The 6,928-nt window shown below is 40.3% G+C and overlaps 1 long non-coding RNA gene across 1 annotated transcript; it reads right to left on the reverse strand.

Moving 5' to 3' along the window:
* Positions 1 to 53: 53 nt before the first annotated feature.
* Positions 54 to 5,736, reverse strand: LOC149744568 (uncharacterized). Its single transcript, XR_016390855.1, has 3 exons — positions 1,884 to 5,736; positions 1,521 to 1,616; positions 54 to 1,219 (listed from the first exon to the last, which is right to left on the reverse strand). It is a non-coding gene; the product is annotated as an uncharacterized LOC149744568 (long non-coding RNA).
* Positions 5,737 to 6,928: the final 1,192 nt, after the last annotated feature.

Consider the following 6,928-nt stretch of genomic DNA (forward strand, 5'->3'; position numbering starts at 1 on the left):
TGTAATAACCTATAATGGAAAAGAACCTGAAAAAGAATATATATATATATATATATATATATATATATATATATATATATATAAAACTGAATCACTTTGCTGAACACTTGAAAGTAACACAACACTGTAAATTAACTATACTTCCATAAATAAATTAATTTAAAAAACGAGCAAAGAAAAAAAGGAAGAAGCTACAAACTATGAGAAGTGGTCTGAAGGAGCAAAGGTGATGGAGAGAGGTGGAGGAAATGAGGATATGTGATAGAGTGAGACAGGGCTTCCTGATGAGTTCAAATTGTGGGAGAGGGAATAAAGAAAACAGAACCTCTGGAGAATTCCAGACTGGGACAAAGAGAAGTCTTAGTCCATTCGAGCTGCTATAACAATATACCATAGACTGGGTGGATTATAAAGGACAGAAATTTACTTCTCATGGTTCCAGAGGCTAAGAAGTCCATGATCAAGACGCTAGTAGATTTGGTGCCTGGTGAGGGCCTGCTTCCTCATAGACAGCGCCTTCTAGCCCCCACCTCATATGGGATAAGGGACAAGAGCTCTCTCTGGGTCCTCATGACCTAATCACCTCTCAAAGGGCCCACCTCCTAATACCATCACCTTGTGGTTAGGGTTTCAACACATGATTGGGGGGACCCCAACACTTAATCTATAGCAAGAAGCTAAGAAACCATATAAACACACAGAGATCAAGTTATGGTGTGGGTACAGCATTTAACGTGGGGTTAAATGTCAGGAAGGGAAATCACTATTTCCCAACGAAGCAGGAAGATGCACTAGTTAGAAAACTGCTGAATTCAAAAATCACTTTTCTTTTTTTAAAAAAAATTAATTAATTTATTTTTGGCTGCAGTGGGTCTTCGTTGCTGTGTGCAGGCTTTCTCTAGTTGCGGCGAGCAGGGGCTACTCTTCATTGCGGTGCACAGGCCTTTCATTGTGGTACCTTCTCTTGTTGCTGAGCACGGGCTCTAGGTGCACGGGCGTCAGTAGTTGTGGCCGTGGGCTCAGCAGTTGTGGCACACGGGCTTAGTTGCTTTGTGGCATGTGGGATCTTCCTGGACCAGGGCTCGAACCCGTGTCCCCTGCACTGGCAGGAGGATTCTTAACCACTGCACCACAAGGAAGGTCCCTTCAAAGATCTTTGGAGTAAGAGCAGGAAGGTAGAATCTTGTAGCAAGGCAGGTGGAAGAAATAGGCAGAGATGCTGTGACAGAGGACAAAAAAGGAGAAGATGTAAGAAACCTAAGAAGAAAAGTAGGTAAACAACAAAGAAAATCAAGATGTATGTAAAATAAACAGGGACCACTGGGATCTGATCTCAGAGGAAGAAATGGGGGTCTATTTCCCTTTAAACACCTGTGAAGAAAAAGCTCTCATATGGGAAGATAGATACAAGGTGCAGTTGTTTAGACATCCTCAAACACTCTCACAGCCATGGGACTTTCTCTTACTGACTAGAATATGACTTCCCTGGCCACCCACCTTGCTGGTTATCAGCTACACACCTGAACAGGTTCAACTGCGGTTTTCATCTTCTATTGGCCACGGTTCTTCCCCTCGTTCCAACTTGGAGGATGCATCTGGTCTGCAGGCTTGACACCCTGTCCACGGGAAATGACAGAAGACTTAGACACATCAAATTGGGCTGGGATGTCAAGATGGGAGAAAGCTACCTTTGAGGGAAGTTTTCACATCTGCAAAGGAGAGGCTTTTCTCTCAGGAGAGGGAACATTATACACTTGTCTGGAGCAGAGAAGGATCTGAGAATCTACTCCTTGAGAGCATTGTAGATACTGAAGCATTAAGCAGCTGAGAAAAATGGCCACTGACTGAAGATTCTCTGAGGGACACAGTGAACACGTCCTCACCCACAAGATACCAGGTTGCTATGGTTCTCCAGCATCACATCTGGGTACGGGTCCTTCTGATTGGGGTCCAGGAGCTGCCACTCCTCCCACGTGAACTTCATAGCCATGTCGTCATATGTCGGGGATTCCTGTCACAACACGGTCCTGTTTAATATAAATTGTTTCCCTTCTACTGATGTAAGGAAGAAGGCATGTAAAGGAAGTTATTCTGTTATTTTCACCAAATAGGCTGCATTAATACAAGTAGTTTTTTTAAAAAAACACCTTGTAGTAGAAGGAAAACACTATTGGGATATTCTGCAATTATACATTCATAATTCTATTTATTCAACAAATGAGAAATTTGTATAATGCGTAGCCATTATATCCTCTTGCTAACCAAGAACTACATATACATAACTCTACATATATATACTTATTTGCCAAACACTATACACATATGGGTGATATCAAGATTAATAAAACATATTATTACATTCATCAAGGGCCTTCCCTGACTTGGTGGATCAGAATTCACCATGTAGAGACAAGAGATGCCAGAATTACAAGAGATGACATGTTTAATAAATGTGTTTAAAATGTTATAAAGAATAAAGTATTTTAGGGAATTCCCTGGCGGTCCAGTGGTTAGAACGCTGCGCTCTCACTGCAGAGGGCCCAGGTTCTATCCTTGGTTGGGGAACTAAGATTCTGCAAGTTGCACAGCACAGCCAAAAAAAAAAACAAACAGTCTACAGAACAGGAAACTATAGCGGGCCTTAAGCCCTACACACATGAATGCTTTTAAACCTCATTTTCTTCATTTATAAAATAGAGATTAAAATGATCCTTCCCTTGAAAAATAAGAATTAAATAAGAAACCTCTAAACCCCATAGAAATATTGACTGCATATTCATTCAAAAGTATTTATGGAGCATCTACTGTGTGCCAAGCACTATTCTTGGCCCAGAGATACAACAGTTAATAATAAAGTTAAAATCCTTTTTTTTTTTTTTATGTGAACCATTTTTAAAGTCTTCCTTGAACTTGTTATAATATTGCTTCTGTTCTTTGATGTTTTTGTTTTTCGGCCCCTAGGCATGTGGGATCTTAGCTCCCTGACCAGGGATTGAACTTGTACCCCTGCATTGGAAGGTGAAGTCTTAACCACTGGACCGCCAGGGAAGTCCCAATAATAAAGTCAAAATCCTTGGAAAAAAAAAAAGAACAGGAAACTATAAAGAGAAAATTGGTCAGATTTGAGGAAAAAAGTAAAGAAACATACACCTGTGGCATGTGTCCACACGAGTTAAAAGCTTATGTATAGGCCTTGAAGGGATAATTAGTGAGCTAGAAATTACCCAAAAGGCAACACAGAGCTACTGCAGTTAGGGACAATATTCCATAAGACCACAATAATTTGCAAGAGGGGCTCAGAACTCACTGACAGCTGTTCTGCTGAAAGTGAGGGTTCATTACAGTTAAAGGATACAGATTAACATCAGCCAAGGGGAGAGGCTTGAAGGGCAGAGCCCAGGGAAATTGCAAACATGGAACTTCCAGCTGCCCTCCCACAATGGAGTCATGGGCAGTGTGACTTTTTTTTTTCCCTTTACTGATTTTTTAATTGAAGTATAGTTGATTTACAATGTTGTCATAGTTTCAGGTGTACAGCAAAGTGATTCAGTTATACATTCATATACATATATTTATATATATATTCTTTTTCAGATTCTTTTCCCTTATAGGTTATTACAAAATATTGAGTATAGTTCCCTGTGCTTTACCATAGGCCCTTGTTGGGTTATTTATTTTATATGTAGTAGTGAGCATTACTTTCTTGGCATAAATGTGTGACCGCAGGCAGGGAGTACCACCAACCAGGGGAGCTCCCTGAACCCCGATGTCCAGAGGCTTAACTGGGGCTGGGTCACATCAGCCTGGTAGGACACCCACGTGCTTGACTTCAGTCTCCAGTCCCTGCAGAGGTCCACTGACACCATGGTATCCACAGCCTCCACCTTAAATCACATTGTGGGTGTGGCTTTTCCTTTTTCCCTTGCTGATTTTAGTCTCTATCCTTTCTATAATAAATGTAACTTGGAGGATAACAAGATTTCTGAGTTCTGTGAGTTCTTCTAGCAAATTATCAAACCTGAGGGGGGTCTTGGGGACCCCCCAAACAAAAGGGAACTTCCTCGTTTGATAAACATATATATATATAATTAAATATATTATTAAAAATATACTGCCTTTACTTTAAAAAAAATGACCCACTTGACTCATGGATACATTTTAAAGATGAATGACTACATATATATGTACATATATATATATATATATCATTTAAATGAATAATTGATTTTTAACTCAATCTCTAGTCCCGCTCCCTTCCCCATAGTATAAGGGATGGGGTGGAGAGTTCCACGCTTCTAATCATGATTTGGCCTTTCTGGTGACCAGCCCCATTCAGGAGCCTACCCAGGGTCACTTTATTTCACCCAGGAAATTCCAAGGGATTTAACAGCTCTGTGTCAGATGCTCCTATCACCCCCATCACTCAGGAAATTACAAGGGTTTCATGACCTCTGTGTCAGGAACCAGAGGCAGTGACTAAATATATATATTTCTCATTAAGGCTTTGGGATTAAATATCTCGCTCAGGAGCATACTCTATGTGTTAGGACTACAATCTGCACCCAGGTCTGCCTTTCTCCAAGCACATGACCTTAACAATGGTTGTATTCCCTTACCAGACACCCTCAGAATAAACCTTACCTCTCCTTGTTACTTCCTTAAAGGAGTTTACTACCCAGAACTCCCTTGGAGGATGGCCACGAAGTCACAGACGCAAAACCTGAACTTCTGAAATCATCCCTTATAACACTGTGGTACATGAAACCACTTTCTTCCACAAAGATAGAAACACACACAAATTGGTTCAGCCACTGTGGAAAACAGTATGGAGATTTCTCAAAAAACTAAAAACCGCAGGGAGAGAGGAAGGAATAAATTAGGAGTTTGGGATTAACAGATACACACTACTACATATAAAACAGATAAACAACAAGGACGTACTGTATAGCACAGGGAACTATATTCAATATCTTGTAATAACCTATAATGGATAAGTTCCTATACGGAACTGAATCACTTTGCTGTACATCTGAAACTAACACAACATTGTAAATCAATTATACTTCAATTAAAAAAAAAGAAACTAATAATAGAACTACCATATGACACAGCAATTTCATTCCTGGGTATACATCTAAAAAATGAACTCACTAATTCAAAAGGATACATGTACCCCTATGTTCACAGCAGCATTATTTATAATAGCCAAGATATGGAAGGAAACTAAGTGTCCATCAACAGAGGAATGGATAAAGAAGATCTGGTGTATATATATATATGATAGAATGCTACTCAGCCATAAAAAAGAATGAAATTTTGCCATTTGCAAAAACATGGATGGACTTTGAGGGTGTTATGCTAAGTGAAATAAGTCAGAGAAAGACAAATGCTGTATATCACTTATATGTGGAATCTAAGAAATAAAACTAGCGAATATAACAAAAAAGCAGCAGATTCACAGATACAGAGACCAAACTAGTTGTTACCAGTGGGGAGAGGGAAGTGGGGAGGGGCAAGATAGGGGTAGGAGATTAAGAGGTACAAACTACTATGTATAAAATAAATAAGCTACAAGGATATATTGTATAACACAGGGAATAGAGCCAATATTTTATAATAACAATAAATGGAGTTGACCTTTAAAAATTGTGAATCACTATGCTGCACATTTGAAACTTACATAATACTGTTCATCAAATATATCCCAATTAAAAAAAATTTTTTAAAGATAGAAACACACAAACCTCAGGCTCCATGATTGCCCCAAGAGCAGCAGATCTGAGGCTAGCACTTCCACAGCTTTCTACAGCCCAAACCCTGGAGCCTGGGTGAAAGATTTCTGGGGTAGGTCACCAACTTCCTGGATCATCTTGATCTCATCTTCCACCAAACATGGCCACAAATTATTCTCTGATGATGAGCTTCTGTGACTTTCCTGCATCCTCCCAGCTCACAGGGCCCCTCACCTCCCATCCTGTATCTCAAATATCAGGACTTGAGTTTGAGGCCCCAGGACCTTCATATCTGACTCTTTGCAACATCATTAAAGGAAAATGTGCACAGCCCAAATGCAGTGCTACTCAGGGGCAGAAATGAGTGAATGAAGCTTCTTAGAGGCATCCAGGGTATATTCCTTCTAAAGTCAACTTTTCCAACGAGCATCCATGGTCCTCCACTGAGGAAGGAACAGCTGAAGAGCTTCTACTTCATTTTTCAGCCTAAAGCACTTTCCATAAACGGAATCTCTCCTCTTGCCTATAGTGGCTATTTCTTATCTTTGTCCCCAAGGAAGCAACTACTTTTACAGAAAATACATGTGTTTGTGTGTATAGTGTCTGTGTACGTATATATGTATTTCCCTAAAGAGGGACTCACTTGAAGGACTGAAGATAAAGTAACATTCATTGTCTGTCCCAGTGGCCCAGGGATCCTGGGCCTCCAAATCTCCAGCTTCTCAACACAGACACACGTGGGCCTCCCCAGATACTGACCATATGACCCTTTGTTAACTGTCAAACCTGGAAAAGACACTACCATTTACTGACGACCAGACAGATCCCTCAGTTAGCCCAATATAAACTTGAATGGCATTCACTGACAAATACCACTGTTACGGGCTTAACTGTGTTCCCCCCAAATCCATCTGTTAAAGTCATAACCTCCAGTACCTCAGAATGTGACTATATTTGGAGATAAGGTCTTCAAAGAGGTAATTAAGTTTAAGTGAAGTTATTACAGTGGGTCCTAATCCAATATAACTGGTATAATGTGAAGACACGGGGAGAAAATGGCCATCTACAAGCCGAAGAGAGACCTTGGAAGAAATCAACCCTGCTGACACTGTGATCTCAGACTTCCAGCCTCCAGAACTGCGAGAAAAAAAATGTCTGTGGTACTTTATTATGACAGCCCCAGCCAACTAACACAA

The sequence above is a fragment of the Delphinapterus leucas genome, chromosome 20, assembly GCF_059928025.1.
Source record: "Delphinapterus leucas isolate spDelLeu-1000000601 "Yukka" chromosome 20, BTC_Dleu_Yukka2, whole genome shotgun sequence".
Classification (NCBI taxonomy): Eukaryota; Metazoa; Chordata; class Mammalia; order Artiodactyla; family Monodontidae; genus Delphinapterus; species Delphinapterus leucas.